This window comes from Urocitellus parryii, chromosome 11 (assembly GCF_045843805.1).
Source record: "Urocitellus parryii isolate mUroPar1 chromosome 11, mUroPar1.hap1, whole genome shotgun sequence".
Lineage (NCBI taxonomy): Eukaryota > Metazoa > Chordata > Mammalia > Rodentia > Sciuridae > Urocitellus > Urocitellus parryii.
In genome coordinates, this window is record NC_135541.1 from 75482761 (window position 1) to 75509867 (window position 27107).

At 34.8% G+C, this 27107-nt stretch overlaps 1 long non-coding RNA gene across 1 annotated transcript in view; it reads left to right on the plus strand.

Moving 5' to 3' along the window:
- LOC113197343 (uncharacterized) overlaps window positions 1–24325 on the plus strand; it is a 36484-nt gene extending 12159 nt beyond the window's left edge. Inside the window, exons 2-3 of the long non-coding RNA XR_003302689.2 lie at window positions 10096–10196; window positions 24220–24325. This is a non-coding gene — a long non-coding RNA (uncharacterized LOC113197343). The remainder of the gene's footprint in view (window positions 1–10095; window positions 10197–24219) is intronic.
- Window positions 24326–27107: the final 2782 nt, after the last annotated feature.

Below are 27107 nucleotides of genomic sequence, written 5' to 3' on the forward strand. Positions count from 1 at the left end.
TCTTTCAAAACATGATTGGACAATAGGGATATTACTAGGAATCACTGGACAATAGTAGTGTTAGTGGGAATCTTTGTTTCACTCCTGATTAAGTCAGTTTTTCCCAGGGTATGAATCTCAGAACACTGCCACAGAGACCTATCCCTTGAGAAATGTGTAAGGAAAAAAAAAAAGAATAAAAGAAAAGAAGCATTGCACACTCTTGGAGAGTCCCAGTGCACGTGAACATTTTAAAGTCTCTGAGGCTTTCTTTTGTTTTTGTTTTCTTATTCCTTGCCTAATATAGCTCTGAATTCAATAATTTGCACAGATTCTGGAGGGCTGAAATATAACAAAATATTTTGCAATAAAATAGCTAAATCACTGTGGCTTTATGTATAAACTGACTAAATTAACCTAGGGTTTATTAATTATGCCTAATTTCAATGCTTATTATTATAGAATCATAAGCCACTACATTTTGTATTTCAAAGATTGTATACATCATCAAAAGAAACAATGAGATGAAAAAACTAACTTAAATGAAGGATATGTTTTAGGAAACTATACTGTTCTCATTCTTTTTTTCCCCTCAGCTTTTACACACACACACACACACACACACACACACACACACACACACACACATACACACTAAATAAACAAATAAGCAAACAAAACCAAACAAAAACCCCATCAACCTAGGCTACCATTTTCTTACATATACGCACTTCCTTTTTACTCTCTTCCTCTCCCTCTTTTCCTTTCTTTCAGTTCATGCTTAGTTATTTCCAGAAAAATATTTCTTCATTGTTGCTCTTTTTCTATCCCAATTATAAGTTAAAGGGTATTCTAATCATTGCTGATAAAAAGACAGTTAATTATAGGTTATACCTGCAGCAGCAGACAGAAAAGGCATTTATTTATTTTTTGGTGTCTGAAATTTATTTTAAAAATTTAATATATATTTATTGTTAATGGACACATAATAATTGTCCATATTTATGGAGTACAAGGTAATATTTCAATACATGTATACAATGTGTAATGATCAGATCAGAGTAATTGACATCTGTATCACCTCAGATATTAATAATTTCTTTGTGTTGAGAACATTCAGAATCCTCTCTACTAGCAATTTTGAAATATACAATTAGTTGCTATTAGCCAAGATTACCTACTTGCTGTAGAATATCAGATGTTATTTCTTCTATTCACCTGTACCCTGTACCTGTTAACCACTCTCTCTCTGTCCACCCTTACCCTCTCATTTTTCAGTCTCCGGTAGCCACTATTCTACTTTACTTCTATAGATCAACTTTTTAGCTTTTTATATACAAGTGAGAGCAGTCAGTACTTGTCTTTTGGAGGTACTCATTTACAAACCTACCATAATTATACAATTAATACATGTTAGTATGTATTTGCTCAAAGTTAGGGCCTAACATAGAACTGAGGGCAACAGAACAGCCTCAGACCTTGAAAGAGCTCAGAAGTCCTCTCCAGAATGTTCACAAATATCTGATCTACATTTGCTTTATCTTCTAATTTAATCCATTATTCCTAAAGCATTTAAGAATAATAAATTTTCTTTTATTTAATTTGACTTTCCATTTTCTTTAATTACTAGTATTGAAACAGTTTTGCTATATAGAACTGGTGGCAACAACCTCCAAAGACCTTGTAAAAGCTCAGAAGTCCCTTCCAGAGTGTTCACAAATGTCTCATCTACATTTGCTTTCTCTTCCAATTAAATTCATTATTCTCAGGGCATTTAGGAATAATAAACTTTTATTCAATTTGATTTTCCATTTTCTTTAATTGCTAGTATTGAAACAGTTTTGCTTTCTGATATATTTCATTGTGAATCTTTTAGCTATGCTATAAGGCTAAATTAAACTTTTATAGATTTATTTTTTTAAGTTAAACCTAATACCCACTTATTGCTTCTAGGGAAAAATTCATCTTAAGTTTCAAAAAATTGACATGTAAATAAGCTCTTGGAAAACACCTCACTTATAAATTGACAATTTCCTATATGGTGAATAAAAAGAAATATCAAAAAGTGGACTCACATATTTACAGAATTTTTTTAGTTAGTTCAAATTTCTGTGTGTGAATTTAAATCATATTTCTGTGTGTAAATTTAAATCACATTTCTAGGCTAATGTAGCATTACAGAAATTTATTCATGCCTGAAATTAATTGTTATCATTTTAGTCACATATTTCTATTTTTCGTTTTATTTAAAAATTTTTTTTGAAACTGGACTTAAGTTGAATAAAATGGTATACTAGAATTATTTTGCTTTGGACAGGGTTGGGAGTGGCATCTGGCAAAATGCCTCTTTAATTAAGTAGAATAAAAAGAAAATTCATTATTGCCAAAGAATTCAGGGATTTAACTTATTAGAAGTAGTCAAGCAGTCTGGTACAAAAACACATATTGCATTATGAACCACAGTATTGCTAGGTTTGTAACGTAAAAGCTGCTAAATATATTTTGAACATCACAAAGACTGTGTTTCTTGCCTGGAGCATGCTCTTTGTTGTATCCTTCATCTCATATTCTTATCTTATTCATGAAGAATAGTGAATCTCAATAAAATCTATGGATTGTATTATGTTTAAAGGCTCTTTACTGAACCAATATGTTCACAGATAAGATCAATAATATATGTGTAAACCTTGGAAATTTAGATTGGAGAGGAAGCTGCCTAATAAAGCTGAATTTTATACAACATATACCAGCCTTTTAAATTTTATATTCAGATCCCAAAGGACCAGAAGACAAACTGAACACATCTGCAATCTTCTGGATTAAACTCTGATGGTTTTATGCAAAAACTCTGAATGCACTTAAGCTTTATGTATTGTAAAGGCATTGCATAATGGTTGCTCATTTCATTTCTCTCTTAAGAGCTTTTGTCTAATGTCAAGATTTTGAATTAAAAGTTCTATGTTTACACCTATTTAGTTGGACCATTAGTTCAAGATGCATACTAAGGAAGTGCTATGGTTCTAAAGTGTGTTTCATTCAGTGTTTTTTGTTTTTGTTTTTGTTTTTGGAATTGGTATCTAATGCTGTATTTGTAAGGCCATCAGTTATAAAACCATGTAAGTGCTAAATTCCTTTTGAAGCTTTCAAGAGGTATTTTAATTAAGTTTTCAAAATTGCTTTTGGATCATACTCACAATTCTTTAGTGCTTTATTTCCATTAACAAAATAGTAATTAAAATTAAATTTTAAAAGAAATAACCACAGTAGGTCATACTTTTATTAACTTGAGATAGATAATGAACCTGTCCTATATAAAGACTGAACTAAATCTGCTGAGAGGCTGGGGATAGTGTATTTTAATTAAGGTAATCCTTATTTGCATCTAACAAACAGCATTGCTACTTAGAAATTTAAGACCTTAGTGATGCATATTAGTACATTACCTCGACAAATCTAATAGAGATTTAATACTTGTGTTTTAAGGAGCAATTTGTCATAAATTAAGAGTATTTGCATAGTAAATTTTAAGGATGTTATTCTTCACAGAGTTTTCTATAATTAAGGAACACATTAAACATTAAAATTTTATAATTTTTGTAGTGCTAGGAATGCTTGCTTTGTTATTAAACTGAGCCTCAGTTTCAGCTATGCATAACCCTATGGAAAAGTCCAACTTTAATAAAGATATAATGAATGTACTAGCGCTAAGGTTTTTTCCTCTTAAATCTGAGTGATGGCTTGTGTGTTTAAAGAATCCTTTAGCATGCAAAATGCAACTCTGAAGACATCTATTCAGTCGGATGAAGAGTATTTAATCATTTAAAAAGTAGGCCAATGAGACTTAACCCCAACCACAGAGCTAAATAGTTATGAGCTGCATCATATATAAATTGAGAGTTCACTAATTGGAGATATAGATAGAATCTTTCTTTAGTCAACTAAGTGTTTACAGAATTAATATATACTTTAGTTATAGAGTAACAGAATTAAATAACCCATTTTAATTAAGAATGACAACTTTATTTCTAAGTTTCCTTTAATTTTGATGGCTAATAAGATAATTTTAACATGTGCATGTTATTGATCCAGAGAGAATGATTTTATGAAATATAGCTTATTATAAGTCTCAATAGCAGAGTTCACCTGTGGGCATGGGGATTTTTTTTTTTTTTAGAGAGAGAGAGAGAGAGAGAGAGAGAATTTTTAATATTTATTTTTTAGTTCTCGGCGGACACAACATCTTTGTTGGTATGTGGTGCTGAGGGTCGAACCTGGGCCGCACGCACGCCAGGCAAGCGCGCTACCGCTTGAGCCACATCCCCAGCCCGGCATGGGGATTTTTGACTTGTAAATATCTCTGTCATTTTGACATTTTTTACCTGGGAGTGACTTGAGGTAAAAATAAATTTATACCATATTCTGTTTACCTTAGATTATTGTGGGTATTATCTTCTCCCATAAAGTCACAAAACCCCCTTGCTTTTCTGATACAGAGGAAACATCTAGAAAGTTGCCTCCTCTATCCAGAGAGTTTATTGGCTTCTCTAACTTGTAATAGTTGAAAAGAGTTTCCTCTTGACAGGGGACACAAGTATTTATTCAATATTCATTTAATGAATGGGATGTTTCAAAGAACTCATTCAGATTTTGCAGGTATGGCCATTATATGTCTAGTAATTTTTAAATTGGAAATTATATCAATTCTAATAATGATTATGAAATATTTAGGTACTTAGTTATATCATGTGTTGGAAGTAGTAAAGAAAGTGTGATTTCAAGTTGTTCTTATGATTGACAAATTTTCATGCTATTGATTTATTTTTATTACTCTCACATGATTGTCTATAAGAGTCTGATAGTTATAATGTACTAAAACTAGTTATATTTAAGAAATAATCATATTGAAAGGTGATATTTGAATTCTCTCTTCAGTAGGAGGGTGAACTGAAGTGGAAATTACAGGTATCTGAGGACCTTCAACTCTGGGTTAAAATTTCAATATTGTGATAACTGGGTCTTAAATTTTACATTTGTACATAAAAAGTAATTCTGTGAGGTCAGTTATTGGTTCCCTCTTTCCTCATCTATAAGAGGATATATTAATATGGACTATCTCATGATTTCAGGGGCAAGATTTATGGCAGCTATTCTTTCCTTCTCTGTTTTGTTTTCACTCTTCACTATCCCTTACTATTATTTAAAAGCTGAAGAGCTAAAGCAAAGAAGTTAAAATGATTGATTTTAGGGGAACACACTAAGTAGTTAAAAAATAAAAATGAATTGCAGACAGAGATCAACTCATCTGAGCCATCAGTCATTGGAATTCAAGTATTCCTGTATGGGTCTGAGCCCTGAGTTATATGACTAGAATTTATAATTGCTTAATTACCCATTATGTCAAAGAATTTAAAACTCAATATCTTAGATTAGGACTACTTCCAGGATATTTTGTTGTTTAGGTTGTGGTGTTTTAGATGTTTAAAAATCTTGACAATTGAAAACTGGTGAACTAATATGCTGGATTGTGGGTGATCAATTCTGCCTTCCATTAGAGCCGTCAGAGCTAAAAATGGCATCTAATCTGAACATTTATTCAGCACTTTCTATTTGTCAAACACTGAGCACATTGTTTTTATTAACTCATTTGGTTTTCACATTTGTCTTACTACCATATCCACTTTACTTATGAGAACATTGAGGCATGGAAGAAGATAATTGTCCACACAAGGAAGTCATAGAATTGGAACGCTAATGTAGGTAATCTGATGTCATAGTCCAAGCTGTTAACTATGTTGCTCCCATTTATAATTTTGTGCACCGTTTAAGAAGAATTGGTCCAAAGATAAGTAAGGGGCCCAGATCTTTCCTTTGGTACTTATTTTTTCCCTTTGCAGTAGCTCACATAGCACTAATGGGAAAGAATATGAGAAGAGCACAAAAAGAGAGAATAGTCATGCCCTAGGGGCTTTGGAGTCAGTTACATGACTTTGGCAGAAACTCTGCAACTTGTATGACTTTAGGTGAGTTGCTGATGCTCTCTCAATGTCCTGCTCAGTGAGGTGCTGATGTTGATACATATATCATCATCTACTTCAAGGATTGTTGGTCCATGTCACTTACTAGCAGATGCCTGTTTTAGAGTAAGAGCTTTATACACTGTAGCAATTACTATAATTTGTCCACTTATTTTTCCTTAGAGAAGTAAGAAATCTCAATAGTACTGATTTATCTAGAGTGCTACCATTCAAAAGTTAAGACTTGCTTCATTTTTGATAATCTTGGTGGCCTACAATGTCTCTTGTTTCTATGATATGGGTTTTATAGTTGAGTTTTTAAGTACGTATAACTTTTTTTTCCCCTGGTGTATACATTTTCCTTCATGATAAAATGGTAAACACCTATCTGCATGATGCTGGAGGCTCATGGTATAAATCCAAAATATTTTATGAGACACTTATTTGCCATTAATCTCTATGATAGGACTTTGTGGGAATTAGTGATTAAGTTGATTTTGGAATGACAGTCATAATATCGTATGTTTTCATTTGGAAAGAGGGGAGGGAGTTCATTTCTTCAGTATGTATTTGTGTAGTATCTACTGTGTGCCAGGTAGTGTGCCAGGGTAGAATGAATACATTTCATTTGAAATGATCACTGAGCAATCAGTGGAGGCTATCTGCAGTACTCTGTCAAGATGGATTATGATCCTGAGCCAGGAGGAAAGAGTATTAGGGGTTGGGAGAGAGAGTAAAAAAGTGGACTATGTATTTGCTGTTTATGATGTGTCTACAACAAAATAGCCAAAATCCCAAATTAAATCATGTTCTATTTGAATCTCACTGTATTTGTAAAGTCATTTGAAAATGTTGACTATTTTGGACTTTTCTCTCTTATGTTATAAATTTATGTTTTGCAATATACTGCTAATATATTATGTGATTTTTTAAATATATTTACTTCACCTACAACACCATTTTATAGTTTCTTGGTATGACTGGTGTATAGGTGTTTATTTTCAAAGAGAAGTTATTAATTATATTCAAATGTATAACAAAGACATTATTCCTGCCCTTTAGGAGTTTAGAGTTTAAAATAGCACTAACACCAAAACATTCTATAAATATCAAACAGGTACATAATTTGAATAAAACATCTTGTATTTCTAGAAATGTCACTTGCCTACCTTAATCAGCATGTGTGCTAGTAATTTTTGCATCTGTTTCTGCAAGAGCAGAAAGAATTAATGATTCAATTATGATGGGGAAAGAGCAAATATGTCACAAAACCATACAGTTCTTTAATTTGCTTTTTTCAATATCTCTTATTACTGTTATGCTCTTTATCTATGATTGCAGCTCTAAAATATTAACCTTTAAGGAATTCATTGCACAGTTGGTTTGCAGCACTGTGATCTGTCAAATTATAGCATTCTGAATGTTTACAAGTTTTTGGGAGTCCCCAATGAGTCTAGAGAAATTCCCTGAAGAGAAAGAAAAATTAAAATCATTGTTTTCCCCTTCTGCCTTTGTTCATGGAGAGACAGATCTGTTTGTCAAGAATGAAAATATGAAGGTGAGGGATCAGGAGGTTAGGGGACCAGGTAGCTCATTTCTGCTGTGTTGAATACTAGCAGGAGTGGAACTGTTGGTCACCATGAGGTGTCTCAGCATCTGAGGAGAATTTGTGTGAACTGTCAATTGAAAGCACTGACAGTGTTCCATTAGTAATGAATTATGGGAGTAATTTCATTAATTTCTTCACCTCAGTCAGTACATATTAGTGTAAGTTACTCAACCAAACATCAAGAGAACCATTTCATTTTAACCTTTTGTCTTTTACCATGTAACCAGAAACAGAGAAAAAAAAATAAATTAATATAGCATTCCTTTAAAAAATTACTGGAGATAAGAAATGGACATAATTTTTCCTGTTTTTAATTTAATAGCAGGTTTATAGTTTTATGCAAAACCATTCACATTACATTTGACCCTCTGGGAGCTGCTTTTTTTTCCTGTGGATATAATTTTGAGTCTTTAATAATCTGTTGTTAAATCCAGTCTCAGTTTGATTAATGAATTGTGATGAACCAGTGCATTAATTTGCAGGTTTGGTCTAATGCCCTACAAGGCTTCTTTGTTGCAGATGTTGTTAATGCTAAACTCTTCAGGAGGAGCCATTGGATGGCACTGTGTCCCAAATTATAGATGAGCTACACATTTGTAAGTTCCAATGATGTAGCTCTAGAAGTGACTGTGAAGCAATATTATCAAAAGAGAAAAATCCCAATTTAGCCTAGGTCCTAGAACAGGGAGCTATGGGCTCCTAAGAGAGTCTCTGGATGGAATTCAGGGAGTTTGTGAATTTAGATAAAAGGAAAAAAAGTCTTTATTTTGATTAACCTTTAACTGAAATTAAACATTCCATTCAATTTTAAATGTAGTGATTAGGCCACAGAATCATTAGCTATATCTGTGACTTTGTCATTGCTAGACAACACACTATGGTTTGCAAGTACCTTAACATATCATTTATGTTCATCACTACCTATAAACTATAGCAGTCATTAGGACAACTGCCTGTCTTGTTATTTAATGTAACAAAGAAATACGTATATTACTATACCACTAATTTAAAAAATAGGGACATTATTGGTTTCATGTGTAATCTTATTGTAAACATTTAAAAACATAATACTGAGAAGAGGTCTATGGCTCCCAAATGGTAAAGGATCCCTTTTGCAAAGCTACTGTTCCCTGTGCTGCCATTGTTTCCTCAGGCTCTGTTTCCAGGAACACGTCCAAGGTTTAAGTATGTCACTGCTGTGGCCAGATGACAGCAGAGACTGAGTTGTGCTAACATTATCAACTTGCAACTGCTCCCCTCCCCACCTCTCTCTTCCTAAGCTTCTGGAAGCTGTGAACTGTTTCTTATTCACTGATATTTCCCAAGCACATTTTATAACATTTGACACAGAGGAGGCACTTAGTAAATAATGAACAAATGATAGCTTTAAGAGGAAATAATTTTTTTTGCTTCATTTGAATGAAGCTCATTTTAAAAATCATCTTTTAAGATTTAATAAAATCTGGTATCCACATTTTAAATCATTTATTGCATTGTAAAAGATATTTACAAGGCATTAGAAATGTTTATAGGAACTGATAGTAACCAGTTTATTGTCCAACAGCTCAGTTTATCAGGCCACCCTTGTCTCTCATAACTGATTTATTTCAAAACATGGTTATAATTAAACAAAGAGAACTGGAATTCTCCAGAAGCAAATAAATATAGCTGCAGAGAGATAGGAGAATTAGATTAAGAAGATTAGCATGTGTATTGGGAGTGTGGAATGTGTTTGTGTGTCTCTGTGTAAAAAGACCCAACCTGGTGAGTCTTAGGGCTGTAAGTTGCCTTAGAGATTATTTTTCAATTTAATTTAACAAGTATTGAAACTGGAGCACAAGGAGGTTAAATGACCAGTGACCTCCTAATTGCTAAATCCAATAAACCCTTCTCAGACCTTATCTTATTTGACCACACTATTGCATTTTATGTTGTTTACCTTTTCTTTTTTCTCAAAGCTTGGGTATAGGCTATTTCTGCCACTCAGAATTCCCTCCTCTCTGGGCTCCTTTCTATCCCTGTCCTATCCTCTCCGAGGAGAGCTCACTTTTAAGCACTTCTGCTCTCTGCCTCTCAAGTACAGCTTCGTTGTAATTCAGTATTTCTCAGTGCTTTTTCATTGTCGCTAACCTAATTTTTGTTTTTAGATATTTTCCTCCTTAATTTTGCTTATTCTTTCCCTTGTCAGATCTTCTGGTGGAATTTTAATATCACAAATGTAGTGCCTGTTTATGTACTATGGCCTTTTGGGGGAAGGGGACCACTACAATAACTAAGACTTCTTTGAACAAATTTTGCCTTAGTAAAAAACCCAACTATCACTAGATTTCCCCATCCTGTAGACTCAAAGGTTATAAAGGATTCAAATCTCTATGCATTTTGCTAAGAGAATATTCCAGTCTTTTCTCTGGGATTTGCTCCCACCCTAGTTTCTCAGGGGATTTACTTCTTTTTATGAAATTATTATTTTTTCTGTCTTTTTTCTACCTATAGGAGAGCTAGGAACACAGGCACTACCCTGAAGATGAGATAGAATAAAGCTTTCCTTCATTTTGCCCTTGGTCATGAAGGTCAAGCCTGGCAAAGTGCTGCTGGTGAGTAGGTGAATCTCAGTACCCTCTGTGGCTCTCACAGCTGCTTGGTGGGATGAGGAGGATAGTGGTTAAGGCTCCTCTTGTTTTTGGTTGTAGTAGGTGCCTGTGTTTGCTGGCCCTGGCTTAGATATTTGGTGGAGTGTCTGCTTAGCCAAGTGGGTTCTGCAGCACCATTTGTGGCGATGTACCTTCTTCAGTTCTCATCTCACACAGGCTTTGTTCTCTAGGCACAGTCAAGTTACCAGGTCAATTTAGTATTTTTCTGTACCCTAGTACCTCACTGGTTTTTAGGCTTGGATCATGTTGTTCCATCTTCTTGAAATGCCCTTTCTTCTTCTTTTCAACTCTCAGTTGCAATATCAGGTTTTTTTTTTTTTGTTTTTTTTTTTTTCATGAAGCTTCTCAGATGCCCCTTCAGAATCTTCAAGTAATCCCTCTTGTGGTGTTTGCTCGTAGGTGTTCTGGGTTCCTAGAGTTTTTATACACAGACTATTTATTTGTCTGTATATACCATTGTACTATAAGCTCCTTGAAGACACAAGACCCAAAGGTCTGTCAGATTTAGGATGAAAAATATGAGATATCCAGTTAAATTTGATTTTAAGATAAGCAACAGATAATTTTTATTCTATCTTGTAATTGAATATGAGTTATACATACTTGAATATTTGAATATTGGGCATACTTTTCGTAAAAATTCTTCATTTTTTAATATGTTATTAAAAGCTTATCTGATTCTCTAGTATTTTATTTGACAATCTTTAGGACATGCTGTGTGTTGTGTTCTTAGAGCTCACCCCATTTCTGCTCATCCAAGAGGCACTCCATAAATATTTAGAGGAATTTACTATAGATTTTGGTGACATAGCAGCAGTGACAAAAAACACAAACAAGAACAGAAAACAAAGAAAGTCTTTGTATTTTTGGAGATTTTATTGAAATGGATGAACATAGATAATAAATAAGTAAAATATGTAGTATGTCAATATTGATAAGAGCTAAGGAAGAAAATAAAACAGAAAAGGTAACATATCAAACATGAAACCATTTTTTTTTCTCTCTATGAACTTGATCTTTGTTTAGTTGTTTTCATCTCAGCTGACAGCAAGTCCATTTTTCCATTTGCTTGGATCAAAATCCTGGAAGTCATCCTTTTTTTTTTCTCTTATCTAATATGTTAGGAAATATTATTTTACCTACCTTCAGAATACATCCGGAATCTGACCACTTGTCACTTCCTCTACTAATACACCCTTGGTTCAAGCCACCACGATCCCTGAGTGGATTATGGCAATAGTGTTAAGATGGAGTCCTTTCTTCTGCCCTTGTCCTTCTTTATCCACTTTCAATACAGCAACTGGAACAAGTCTTTTAAAATAGAACTCAGATCATGTCATTCCTTTCTTCAAAATGTTCCAATGACTCCTCCCTTTTCTCATTCTAAAAGTCAAGTCCCTTAAAATGGTTTTCATTGTTCTTCATGATCTGGTACTGCCTTCCCATTCCCTCTCCTTCCCCCACTTTTTCCTCTCTGACCAAATCTCCAATAGCTTTTTTCTTTTTGGGTAACTGACTGATTATCTTGGTTTGCCCTGGGTCCTAAGTTTGGCACTGAAAATCATACATCTCAGGAAAATCCTGAGTCCCAGGTAAAGTTGGACTATTACTACCCTGCACACTTATTTAGCTATACACTCCTTTTTAATGTTCCTTAGGTCAGACACACTCCAGCCTTTGGCGTTTGGACTTGTTCTCCATGTTTAGAATGCACTTTCCTCTCAGGTGCATGCCAGATGTCATACTCACTGAAGTTTGCCCTGAGTATCCTATTTTAAATTACAACTCTCTTCTCATTGCCTCTGAACAGTGATAATAACACTCCTAAACTTGATGCAGTTTTTTTCTCATAGTATGTATTTACTTTCAATATGCTATATAATTAATGCTTTTATGATTATTGCTTGCTTCTCTCTGCTAGAATGTAAGCTCCACAAATCCATGAATCTTTGTTTTATTTGCTCTTTTTTTTTTCCTGAGCACCAAGATATCTGGCTCAATGGTGTTGAATTAATATTTGGTGAATTGGAGTTGCAGGTTGTTGTGGGTGGAGGAAATTGCAATGATAGATAATGCTTAGGGAAGAAGGTGACATTTTAAAGGCCTTCTGTGTAAACCTAGGGTAGGAAACATCCAGATAGTGGGGTAAGTGCAAATGTTATGTACCTGGAATGTTCTGAGAGAGCAAGGAGACAGTAAGGCAGGAGCTGAGTGAACAAGAGGTGGATGGTAGGAGGTGAAGTAGGAGATGGAATGGTAGTTCAGATCCCCTACAGGCCAAGTCATAACAATTATTTGGCTTTTATTGTGAGTGAAATGAGAAGGCAGTTGAACAATTTTGTTGAGATTGGTGATATGGTTTGATTAAACTTTAATAGTTCAACCTGGTGACAATGTTGACAGCATACTATATGAACCAAGGGCAGAAGCAGGGAATCTAGTCATGAAACTCTGAAATAAAGAAACATATGCTGTTGGTTTCGATAAGAAGAGTAATGGGGGAAGTAGTTAGAAATAACCAGAGCCTAGATAAATTATGTGTTAAAATCAACAGGAAATGCTGATAATCTTCATGTAGAAATGAGAAAAAAGTCAGAAATAAGTTTCTAGATTTTTAAGTTAAACTTCAAGTATAGCACACACAGAAAAAGTTCCCAGATCACAAATATACAGTTTGGTGAATTTTTCACAAAGCAAAAACACTAATGAAACCACCCCCGCAACAAGACACAGAGCAGAATCAGTTCCCAGGAGGCCCTGACTGTGCTGCCTTTCACTGGTGAGCCTCTTCCCAGAAGTAACCATCACCACTGGCTCTTCCTACTATGCCCACTTACCCTGTATTCTCAAGTTCTGATACGTCATGTTTCATTATCACTAAGTTCAAAATATTTTTAATTTTCATTGTGATTTATTTTCATCTTTGACTAACTTCTCAATATTTGGGGGACGTTCTAGTTATCATTTTTTTCTTAGAGAATCTTTAAACACATTTATTTTATCTATTAACCTTTCACTATGTATTTTTTAATTTGTTCTAATTGATTATACATTAGAATGTATTTTGACATAGTATACATATATGGAATATAACTTCTCGTTCTTCTGGTTGTATATGATGTAGAATTACATTGGTCATATAATTATATATGCATATAGATAAGTAATGTCAGATTCATTCTGCTATCTTTCCTATTCTCATTCCCCTTCCCTTCCTAACATTCCCCTCATTCTAATCCAAAGTACTTCTAGTATTCCCTAACATCCACCCTCCCTATTGTGAAATTAGCATCTGCATATCAGAGAAAACATTCAGTCTTTGTTTTTCTGGGTTTGGCTTATTTCACCTAGCATGATACTCTCTAGTTCCACCCATTTACTGGCAAATGCCATAATTTTTTTTAATGGCTGAGTAATATTCATTGTGTGTGTGTGTGTGTGTGTGTGTACATATACATATATGTCACATTTTCTTTATCTATTCATCTGTTGAATGGCACCTAGATGGTTCCATAGTTTAGCTATTGTGAATTAAGCTGCTATAAACATTGATGTGGCTTTGTTACTGTAGTATGCTGATTTTGAGTCCTTTGGGTATAAACAGAGGAGTGGGACAACTGGATCAAATGGTGGATACATTCCAAGTTTTCTGAGGAATCTCTGTACTGCTTTCCATAGTGGTTGCACCACTAGTTTTCATTTTGTTACTGATTTTTTGCTGAATTGACTGGGGTCAGAGAACATATTAATGGCTTCAATATTTTGAAATTTTGGGAGATTGGGGACTTATTTTATGGCTCAGCTTATGGTTAGTTTTGGTAAGTGTCTCATGTTGCCTTATTAGATACAGAATTTTCTATGTATCTGTAAGTTTATTAATTATATCCTTTAGTCTGCTTGATTAATAATGATTGAGGAAATGTGTTAAAATTTCCCACTATCAATGTAGATTTAATTCTTTGTGCTTTTAGTTCTGTCAATTTTTGCTTTACATTTTTAAAGTTATGGTGAATTTCTGGTAGACTAACTTTTAAACATCATTATGAAATGTCCTTTATGTTTTATAAGTGTTTACATTTCTTTTCTTCCATTCTGTAAGTATCAACTTTCTATGTCTTTTTTTTTAATTTCTTTTTTTTTTAAAGAGAGAGTGAGAGAGAGAGAGGGAGAGAGAATTTTTTTTAATATTTATTTTTTAGTTATCGGCGGACACAACATCTTTATTTGTATGTGGTGCTGAGGATCAAACCCGGGCCGCACGCATGCCAGGCGAGCGCGCTACCGCTTGAGCCACATCCCCAGCCCAACTTTCTATGTCTTTAGAGTTAAGTTGGGCAACTGGTTGAATTGTTACTTTTTCATCTAGTTGAACAAATTTTGACTTTCCACTGAAGCCTCTAGTCCACTTATATTTAATATAGTTATTGTTGTCATTTGAAATTATATTTACTGAATATTAATATTTATTTAATAGAGTCTAATATAAATTAGTAGTTTTATCTCTTCTCAGACAATGCTAGGATATGTGCACACATTAAATCCACTTATGCCCTTTGATTGTTTGTATTATTGTTGTCATACCTTTTAATTATACATATATTTATTTATTTATTTTTTAAAAATTTTAAATATGTTGATGGACCTTTCTTTTATTCATTTATTTATATGCAGTGCTGAGAATTGAACCCAGTGCCTCATACATGCTAGGCAAGTGCTCTACCACTGAGCCACAACCCCAGCCCCTATACATGTATTTTAAATTCCATAAAATATTATTGTTTCTTTATATCCAATTTATACCTATATTCATATATACCTTTCTATAGATCTTAATTCCTTCCTGCATTTCTGTCTTTCCTTCTGGGGTTCCTTTCTTCCTTTCTAAGAACCGCCTTTATGTTTCTTTTAGTATGAATTTGATGACAACAATATCTTTTTTTTAAAATGCCTTTAAATTTGAAGGATATTTTCACTGGAGATAAAGTGCACAGTTGTCAACAATTTCTTTCAGCACTTTTAAGATGCCATTCTGTTTTTTTTTTCTTTCTGGCTTCTATGATTTCTGTTGAGAACTTAGGTAAAGCTCCTTTATACTCTCTTATCTGGCTGTTGTAATGGTTCAAACTTAGTCATTTGGAAATTTTACTATAACATGACTAGTAACATTTATCCTGTTTTGGGCTAAAGCTCTTTCAACTATTTTGGAAAATTCTCAGATGTTATATCTTCATACATATGTGGCTCTTCCTCCATTTCCTTTCTAGTTTGCTTCTGGGGCTCCAGGTACACTTGCATTAGGTTTTCGCCATCTTCCAAATGTCTCTTGTACTCTTTTCTACATTTTGTTCTTTGGTCTGTGTATTTTTACTACACTATCTTACAGTACTAATCCTTTTCTTATTTTAATCTGTTATTAAATTAATTTGTTAAATTCTTAACTTTAACACACATGCACACACACACACACACACACACACATATATATATTCTAAAATTTCCACTTTTTAAGAAAGATTCCATCTCTCTCATGAAACTATCTTGTCATCTATTTGAACACATTACTCCACACTTGATAATTCTATTATTGGGATCATCTGTGGTCCCATTCCTATTGTGATATTCTCTTTTTGTCCTTTTTCTTGGTATGTCTGACTTTTATAAATTGAATGCCAGGCATTTGTACACAAAATTATAGAGGCTTTTAGATGATCTTGTAGAGATAAAAGAGAGGCTATCTTCTTGTAGAGGTTTCACTTTGTACAATGGAAGGCAGCCAGAATGGGGCCAAGAAACTCAATCTAACCTGTGAAAGAGTGAAGTAGGCTAGTTTTCAGAATTCATAAGGTTTTAGGGTCCTTCGCTTGGTTCAACTTGCATTTCTATTCACAAATTCTTTAATTTATAACTCAGAGAAAATAATAATATTTTCCACTCAGGATGGTTAAGGAGATTAAGTGACTTAATATATAAAATGTTCTTATGTTCATACCTGACCCGTAGTAAGTAGTCAATAGTGTTTGCTAGTGTAGCTATTAATTCTTGCCTGCTTAGACAAAAAGTCAAGACCAAAATCTTGTCCTTCCATTCCTGAATGTAGCAAATTTTAACTAGAGTGACCACTGATGGAATTCAATATATGGAGAAAGATTAGACATTGGAGGAGGATAGAATCAGGAAGTAGGGTGAAATTATGAGATTTAGAAACTCTTGGTCTTATTGATAATAGAGTCAAAGAGGTAATGCAGGCACCTTGGTGCTGGTCTATGATTATCCTAGATAATTTCTCACATGTAATTCAGTCAACTTCCAAGATACTATGTGGAGTTTAGGAGTGCAAATCTTCCACTAGGGAAAGGGTCTGAGGATCAATCAGTTTCTTCCTTGTGGGCACTGGGATGGCTTGGTAAACAAGGCTCAAGAATTGGGAGCGAATAGCCTCCAGCACTGTTTATCGCAGGTTTTGTTTTTGCTTCCTTTTGGAGTGGTGCATTCTTGATCTATGCTTCAGAAAAGATGCCCTGTCAAACCAAGAATCAGACATAATTTCATTAGAGAAGTTCTCAACTAATATTCGTTCTCATTCTTATAAGAATCATTCTAGTAGGACCATTTTGATCGGATTCAAGGTACATGATTATGCCACCGACACTGTACATGAAGCAATTTGTGTTTTGACTGGTGATAAATTGATAATCACCTCCTCTGCTAAGCCAGTCCACAGAGAGGCAGTTAATATTGTGAAAGTTCAATAAAGTCGGCTGTCAATGCGATAGATATTGCAGGTGAACTCCTTGATCTCTCATTGTAATCCTTTGAATCTCTGTTATCCATCACTCTATAATACATTTGTTTAGCAGGGAAATAGGCTTCTAAAATCTCACCATCAAAGTAAGCCTCAACAATAACATTTCTAAATCTGACACAGAAGTCTCAACAACACTGCCAGAACACTATTTAGCTATCAAATTTAGTGAGGTGATGTAAATTTACAGAAGGTTGGCAAGAGATTGAAAAGTGCTCTTCTTTGTTTTCTTGGGCAATAAAAAAAGTTTTAGAAGCGCATTCTGCTCCACTCCCCTTTCTAATCAGGCATTTAAGTAGTGGGTTTTGAGACTAAGCTCCCTCCTTTTTAGGTCAAAATGGAGACTTAAAAAGTTTATGAGATTTTTGTTATTGATAAATCTTAAGTGGTGCAAAGTGGAATAACAATTAGATCATAGAAGGTACAGTTTTATTTTCCCAAATGGAAGCAAAAGGGCTGTGTGGGTATAGCTTAGTTATAGAGCGCTTGTCTAAAATACCTAAGGCTCTGGGTTCAATCCCTGATGCTGCAAAATGAAAGCACACAACATTGATAGACATTTTTTTTAAAAAATTTATTTATTTGTTTGTTTATTTATTTATTTAGTTATCGTAAACTTGGTTTCATTGTCAAAATGAGTTATCACCTTGGTAATTTCTACAAAGACCAAACTCAAGAGTAAAGCCAGTCATGGATTCAGTTAGCATTTCCAGGGTGTCACCCTTTATGAAGAAGACATTTGCTCTTTCCCTGGCATATTTTGAATTTATATGAACATTCTAATGAATTATCTTATTGTGTGTGGTTCAATCTCCTGAGGGAAGAGTTTTCTTCTATTTAATCTCAGGAAATAGGATCAGCTCTGCCAAGGTATTATAGAGCCTTAGGAAACACTTCCTGTATTTAAATTAAGAGCTGAGAAGTTGCTTAAAGGGGTCTTACTAATTAGAATTTCAGTGAAGCAAGCTTGGGAAGATTTCAGACTGTATCTGAATCCTCTTCTCTTCTACTCCTGGTGGGAATTTTGAAGGGATTTTTGCATAGTTCCCCTAGGCGGTCAATTACAGACCTTCTTTTTCCCAGTAATTTTTGAATTCATTATTCTCAAATATCAAAATGCATAAAGGAAAAATATATTCTTTAAGCTATGGTAAAAAGACACAGTGATTCAACCAAAGGTTTTGTACAATTTAGAAAAAAATTTTAGTTTTCCTCATCTTTATTCAGAATTGCCTTGGGAGAAGTATGAAATCAAGACCTTCTGAGGAATTACTTCTTTTCATTACAGTAAGCTCCTTGAGGGCAAGGACATGAGGGTTACATCCTAACTTTTCTCAGAGAACCAGTCACAGTATTTTTGTACAAAATATATGTTCAATAAATGTGTGATTAAATTTACTGATGTATAATTTCTCAAAAAATTACTTCTCAGGTACCCCAGAATATTCTGATAACTCAGAAAAAAATGAGTCATTACAGGATGTGTTTTAAGGACCCTTTAGGTTATTTTATTTTCAATTCATTTTTCATACCAATAGGACTTTTCTTCTGTCAGGAAGATGATGTTAAGGAACAGAACATTTGCTTTGATTTTTGACCTTACCCTAATTTAATAAAACTGCTGGGAAGCAGGGGAGCTAAGAATAATATTTCAAACAATTTTTTATATGGTTCATTATTATTTCCAAAAAATTGTATCTAACATTGTAATTAAAGAAAATTTTCATAGACATACTGTTAGTATTGAATAATATTTTTAATCTTAGTATTAAACAGTAGGTTGGAATGTTCAGAAGAGCCATAGTAATAACAATTAACATTTGTTAAATTCTTAAACACGCTATATATTTTTTTCACTACAAAGAACTCATTTGATCTTTTCAAGCAATGTTGAATTTGACACCATGACTGACATTTTATATATGGAGTAGTCAAGGCTCAAAGTTTTCATTTGGGTAAATTATACTTTAGATAGTACTAATGTGAACAATCTATTTTTTGCATTTGTCTCCTGCCTAACTTCCCTCCCCTCTTTTTATTGTGATAAAGTATACCTAACATAAAGCTTGTCATTTAAAAAAAATTTAAGTACCCAATTCAGTAGAATTAAGTATTCTCCCATCACTGGGGTACCATCAGCAGCACCATAGAGCCGTTTTCATCCTCCCATGCTGAAACCGTATCACCATATGCCTATCATACCATAAGTCTCAGTCCTCTTCCTTCACAGTCTCTGTTTTCTGTTTTCACCATCCTAATTTCTGTTTCTATGAATTTGACCACTCTGTGTATCAGGTGAATTATGTTGTTAATTGCTGGGAATATTGTCTTCCAGAACTGGATCACATTTTCCATTTTTTAATCCAATAATTTGCTTCTTTAAAGGTGACCTTTTAGGCCCAGCATAATTTCTTTCAGTCCTAGGTATGTATGCATAAGTTAATTTTCAAAGTCCCAGATTTTAGATTTTTTTTAATAGCATTTTATCAGATTTTTCCAAGAACTTGCTGGAAAATTTTGTGCCCTATCCATCTTCTATTTCCAACCCACACATAGTACTCTGTTCCAGGACTTCTTTGGTCATTGGATTCTGATGAATTTGAAGAACTTACCAAGGTACTTCATGTTATTAAATGCTCCCAGTGAGTCTTCATGTTTTATGTGAAATTCCATTAATTTGTAACTCAGTGTCATTGTGGTCAGACTAGCCGAGTCCACAGGGCAGCCAGAGAAATTTTCAGCAAGAAGGAAGCTAGAACACTCAGAAAAGAACATATAACCAATATTGTTATTTGCCACCTAGAAGATGTGCTTAAAGAGACTTAAAGTCATTTCAAACCCTTTTCATATAAAAAAGCTGACAGATAAATTTACTGGATTTGGAAAAGAAATATGGCTTCTTCAGTCATGAACATGCAGTGACAAGGTATGACCAGATAAGCAGGAGAGCAGAGGAAATCAGTTCTCTTGCTTGTTATTGTGTAGACCTGATGTATGGTGAGCTTCCCATGAATACTCGTTGAGTGAATCAACAAAACTGTTGTTAAGGAAGATTTTGCAAGACACCAGACAAAAATATCAAAAACAGCCTCTCAAAAGAATTTCAACTCTGAATTTACTTGGGCACTTCAAGGGGCAATGGAGACAATTAGTAACCAAATGCTTGTTCTCTCAAAGATTCCCTGTGTCCTTTTAATAATATACTTTATAATATAAAAAAAAGCAGATGAAAACTTTTTTGTTTATGTACCCCCTATTCTCAATAATACACCATGTGAGGACAATGGGATAATGTTAGCTGAGTAGTTTTGATTTCTTATATTTAAAGAAATGGGGTTTTAACAGGTGAGTCTTGAAATCTATTTGAGTTATAATTTTGGATTTTCCCCTTTCTTTCTCCTCTATTCTTGTAATCCATTCCCACTAACTAGGCTTTATATGTGATTTTAAAGTAAGTTGCAAATAGGAATATAGAAAGAAAACAAGGCAGTCTAGTGAAGTATGAAGGGGCAGTTGAAGAAAGACTGAATCCCTGGCCCCTTATTTTGAAGAGTTTAACAGTATAAAGAATGGATTCTCCAACAAGACAGACAGCATTGCTTTTCCTTTGTACAGTGAGATAGGAGATAATGGTCTTGGACAGGTCTCTGAGGGTCTCATCTCTGGAAATCTCTGTGCAGGAGGACCTGCTTCAGCTGCTTCCTGTTCCCCACTCTGACCCTGGTACCTCACAAAGTAGCCACCCACTGCTCCCTTTTTAGTCCTTTAGAAAGAGGTCAACAGGCTTTCATAACCCCTCAGCTAATATTTGTCTTTATTTCTGTAGGTCAAGCAAGGATTTAATTCTGTTCTAGAAATAACCTTATTTTGGTACAAGCAGCTGTTGAGTTAGTATGGTGGTGAAGAAGGGTTATAAAGTTTATTTGCTTGTATTTTCATGTAATAAAAGCAACCTACAGTATAATTATTCCATATATCAGTTCTAAAGTTAATAAAGTTAGTCTTTCTGAGTTTGGGGGCATTATTTTTCAGTGAGTTCTGGAACATGTGTGGAAAAACTAATGTAAGATCTGGAAAGTAATTCTTTTAAAGATTAAGAATAGCACCTTGTTATATTTTAGGAACTTTGTGGATTAAAATATATTTAAAAATTCACTTAAAATATAAATTAGCTTTAATCTTCTGGTGAGTTGGGAAACTCACACCTTCAATAATAATTATCTTTACTTGCAAACTAGATATGATTGAATACTACTTGGGGTAACATCATAAAAAATTACAACTGGGAATCCAAATAAGTGCTCAGGTAACTAACTCAGGGGTTGGCTTGTAGATGGTGTTCAATAACTATTGAATGAATAAAACTGAAGAAACTACTGAGTGTTTTTAATGAGGTTTTTGATGCTAGCTGGATAAGACATGGCAAAAGCAAAAGTTACTTCGTAGAGAAAAGCATGGCATAGAGGACACTTGGAATTGACATGTGTTGAACTAAGGGTCATAGATCAGTTCAGCCTCTGGTACAAACCTTGTGTCTGTGGACAAGTCATTTTACCTTTGTGGATATCAGTTTCCTTTCTGTAAAATGAACAGGTTGTTAGTAGCTTTAAACTGTGGTTTTCTTGTTTCAAACTCAGTCTGAAGAAGAAATTCAGTATGCACAAGAGGCAAAGGAAGAATGACCCTGTTGGGTTGAATCTGGGGAGTGGTGGGCAGTCTGAATTCCTGCATGCTCTGCCACCCCTCAGTCCCCACGGCACAGTTTGAAAGTGACTGGACTTAATGATCTGTTAGGTTCCTCTCCAGCTGTGGCATTCAAGGGCAGTGTTAATAATCAGTGCTACAAGGAGCTATCTGGAGGCCAGTGGAGGGTACTTGAGGACACATTTTGAGAAGTACTTCTTTAGAGTGTCATCTTCTCCCCTCAAACCTGCTCTGGCTCCTGTACTCTTCAACCCAGCAGATGATGCCACAATCTATGTTGTCTCTTATGCCTGAAACCTGGGAATTATACAAAACTCCTCCTTTATAATTCAAATCCCAAAAGTCACCAACTCTTCTCAGCTTTGACCTCTGAATATTTCTTAACTTCTCAGCTTAAATTTATTCTTCTCCAGCTCCATTTCCATCAGCAGAACTCAGGCCCTTCTTTTTCTCTTGGACAATCACAGCAAATTCCTGATCTGTCTTCTGACCTTCAGTTACTTCTCCACATGGTCACTCCATTGCACAGTGTCTTTTAATTGTTCTTCATAGCTTAGACAAATCTAGTGTCCCTAGGAGGGCCAAGAAGGCTTTCTGTAGCCACTTTTCTTATCCACTTCTCCACCCTCTCCATCTGTCATGGGCCATCTTCTAATATATGCTCTGGTAAAAATTAAGCTGCTTGTAATTCTTTGAATATATAGTTTTTTGGCTGAGTAAACCTTATTCAAAATGCCTGAGACCAGAAGTGTTTCAGATTTTGGAGTTTTAATTTTTTTTTGATTTTGGAATATTTGTATAGACTTTCCATATTTTGAAAAATCCAAAATTCAACATGTTTTAAAGTCTGGAACTTTTTGAGTATCTTGTTGGTGCTCAAAAGGTTTCTGATTCAAGGGCACTTTGGATTCTGGATTTTTGTATTTGGGAGGCTCAATCTGTACTTTATAGTTTGATGCCTTTTCCCTTTGGGTCATAATGGTTTTCCTCCATAATTCCCCCTCTCCTTCTTTACTGTAGCTATTTTTTAATTTTTAAGACTCAGTACAAGAATCATCCTTATAGAAATTCTTTGATGACCCCAGGCTGAGCCAAGGGCTGTCTCTCTTAGGATTGCACATTGTTACCACGTTATATTGAAATTATCCTTTGCATCTATCACCTACACTAAATTGTAACTCATTGGATACCAAATTTTCTTTCTTTCATTCCTCTTACTCCCTAGTGCTAGGTACCCACTGGCTCTCAGTAAGTGGCTCATCACGGGATTCTCTGTCTTAACACATCATTGATTCAGTTTCACATGAGATCAGTCAAGAGATCAAAGTAGCCTTGAGGGCAAGTGAAAAGTGAAGTAGAACACTTTCAGAATTTAAAAATCACTTTTGCACATAAAATAGTATTTATTCTATTCTAGTATTTATTATAAAAGTATTTACGTTTTAAAAATATGATTTTCTTTTCCTCTTAACAAACTGCATCATTTAAGAAAAGTCAAAATACACAAGTGAGGGACATTGCATAAATGCACTGAAGTAAACCTGGGGGTCTTTTGAGTAAATCCCAGTTGTTCTTTTGTCCTAACAAGGGCTGTGCCCCCAATGCTGGGCACACTTGAAACTCTCAGTCATTAAAGCAATCTTCTTGGTGTCATTCCCCTTCTTCTTGCCTGGTGCCAGGAATACCTGTAGCCTTCATGGTACTTTGTGTATGGGGGAAGGCAACCCATCTGGGTGATCCTGCCCCAGGACTACAGAGCTTGGCAAGAAGACTGTGCCCTCGTGAAAAGAAAAAGTTGACTGTTTTCTGGGCAGACAACATCCAAGGGGGTGAAGTTGAATTTGAGCCCCTCTGCCAGGTACCTTAGTGAAGTATACAAACTTTCACAGACTAATGCAAACAAAGAGCCACATATTTCTTCTTTGCCCCCAAAGCGTAATATGTGGCTGTCAACAAAACAGGAGAAGGAATGGTCATGGTTTCTTTGAAGAGCTTTTGGTGCTTTTAAGTAAGCCTAGCTTGCCATTCTAATACGGCCAGACAGTGCCATGCTGTGGTGCTTTCTGACCTCTGACCTTGAGAAATCCCTTCTTTGTCACTTTGTATAGCTCATTTTGCTAAGTGACAAAGCTGAATCTATCACAACATGAGCTAAACAAAATGGTGATCGCCTGCTCATATGCGTAGTGCCTCTTTCTGTTGACGCATTCTGTGGTTAGCATTATTCATGAGCAGTTAATTATTGGTCTTCGTGCATAAAATGAATATCATATTTGAGACAGATGTTTGTTTCATATATATTTTTTCAAAACTCTAGCTACTGAAATTGGCTGAAATTACTATCACAAATCACTGCATTTGTACATTTGGGGTCTTGTTCTGGCCCCTGAGCTGCAGAAACAGTGCACTGTTGTGGTCATATATATGCACATTGAACATACTTTTTCTGGTTTTTGACAGGATGGATGGAGTTACTTGAACTACTGTGCTCAGGCTGAAACAACTGCTGAGTTCCACCAGGGGCTGCTGTTGAACTTCTAAAAAAGATCATATTTTGGAGGAGAAGGTGGGGGAGTGGTGGATGGGGAGGGAGGAATTGGAATGGGGGAAGAGGAATGGAAAAAAAAATCTTGGATGAAAACCTGACATTTCTGTCTGAGGTGAAGCATGCTTTGCTGATGCCACACATGGAATGTTTCGGAAGTGTCAGTAATAAATACTTCTATCAGAAATCTTCATATTCTATATCTCTACTTATCATACCCCAAGGAGAGTCATACAAAGACATAGCTGTCAGGGTCTAATTTTGGATCTGAAAACTATGGCGGTTGTCAGGCATCTTTTCCCACGTGTGATATTTATCTTCTCTCGCAAACAAACTGAGTGCAGGGTGTTTAATTAATTTCCAAGTGTCTCCCATGGTAATTTTCCCTCTAATATATTAATACGATGATTTAAACCTTCATGCAGAGGCAGACTTTTGGTTGAAAATCACTAAAGGCTTAGGTGGTGTTTAGTGTTATCAATAAGCTACACGTTCGTTGGTTTACAAGGAATCAATAAAGTTGCCCTTTCCTCATTTTTATTTTTAGAGGCATCAATGGGATTTTATCTCTTTTAAGTATATTAAGGAAATCATGGGTGAGCTGATTTTCTTATTTTTCTTCTTGAAGGCAGTTTTTAGGCTGTTTGTCTTATTGCTTGTGTGGAAGACTTACTGTAAGAAAAGTTCTTGATTTGGGAGGAGTGAATTTTTTTTTTTATTTAAGTATTCCTCTTCAGAAAAACTTGAGTTTTTAGTTTTATTTTTATAAAGATGCTATAAATAGACCACCAAATCAACTGGGGGAGACAGCAAGTGAACTCACCCTCTCTGTCAATATTTCTTTTAATAGAAAATATGGAATAAAAAGCATAACATAATAAAAATTGTAAGGGTAGTAGTAAGTTGGAGTTATAATGTACATTTCTTAAATAGCAGATTTTAAAAACAAATGGACATGTGTTAATTATCTAGATATAGCCATCTCACAGTTGTGTGTGTGTGTGTGTGTGTGTGTGTGTGTGTGTGTGTATAAATGTTGTTTTGGACATTACAAAACATTACATATATATACATTACATATATACATATGATATTACCTGACTATTAAAAAAAATAAATAAGTCTGAGCAGGGAACAAGAACCTGAATGACAATGATGTTTTCCACAATAATAAGTCACATTTGGTTTAGTTTTTTAAATTTATTTACTTTTATATTTGGCAATGCTTATGTCTTTGTTTAATGTTATTATACTCTCAGCTAAAAGGTTGCCTCAAATTTCATAAAGATTTTTTTTTTTCTGCATTCACCTTTAAGATATTTGATTACTGGGGTGATAGGGCAGTCCTTGAAATATTTATCTTTCTCTGAAAGAGACATTAAAACATCACTGGAACATCATGGAAAGAAATGGTAGAATCTTAGGCTCTTAATTATTAGCACTTAAAGATTGTATTTTGTAGATATAGGAATCTCCTTCACACAGGTCTGGAGATTACATGTGTCATTTTCTTTTCTGTATGAGGATTTCTTTCTTCTTTCTCCAACCCCCAACATCTGTCATTCAAATATTTTTCCTAGATCCATTAGGAAAATTTAATAACCAAATATCTATCTAGTGACAAACGAATTTTTAAAGTTCAGCTGCTCTGTGTTAGTCATTTGTATTTCCCCCTGTCCTGCCTGTTGTATGTAAGCACCACAAAAATCAACCTTTTAAACATAGATTGTTTCTGACAGCTTTTATTTTATGTGATTTCCAGGGGTTGGTATAAAAATGCTTCTTAATTGAAATAGTTCTCCTTTTTTGGTTTTTATTTTATTGTCCTTTACTTCTTGACATCTTGTACATTAAATCAGAGGCTGTTTTAGAGACATGAAATGACAGCTTCCTCAGAGCCAGATTCTGGATCCTGATAGATCTGCACTTCTCAAAGCCGGCAAGTTGCTCTCACCAGCCTGGGAGAAGCCTCCTGCTTGATGGGCGCGTCACCTAGAAACACAACATAAACTGCAGGTTAATCACCGAGGACCGGCTTGTGTCAATTCCGCGCCGCCCTGCGTCCTATGCACAAGGAATAAAGCCAAGAACTATTTTTTTTTCTTTGCTATTTAATTTAACAGAATCTGGGCTCAACTTTAGTTTAAAATTATATTTCCTCTCGGCCAGGATAGAAAGGCCACTCGTGCAATTTAGTAGTGCGTTGTGAAGAAAAATCAAAGCATCCTCATGGAATATTTCCCCCATTGTATCTTCCCCTGATGAGAGAACACAGAAAGCGAAGGCGGTGAGACACAGGCGTGCACAGACAACCCATTTGTTACACTGAGATTCTGAGGGGAATGCTATTTGTGTTGCTCTGATGTTTTGGAGTTAGAAAAGGGTTATTTGGGAAAAAATGTATTTATATCAGTCAGTAGAAATAAAAATGAGACAGGATGCAAAAATATGATAGCACAGTAATGAACAGCGCAACAGATCAGACCCGTCCTCGTTAGAGGTAGAAAGCAAACATTTTATAATGGGAACGGTAACAAGATGAGTATTCTACATTTGTTTTTCAGTTCTACCTAACTCTTTGTAACTTTACAATGTAAGATTCAGAAATTGGAGCCAATTACCATAATATGTGGTGGTTTGGTGGGAGCATGTTCTACATCAGACAGTTAAAAGGTTTTATTGCTATTAGGAGCATGTTAATGCCCTTGATAATGTCTCTACTTGCTTTGTAATGTCTCTTGTTGAAGTATAGAATTCTTTTATCTTCTTATTACATTATGCAAAAACTTGAATTGAAAAGATA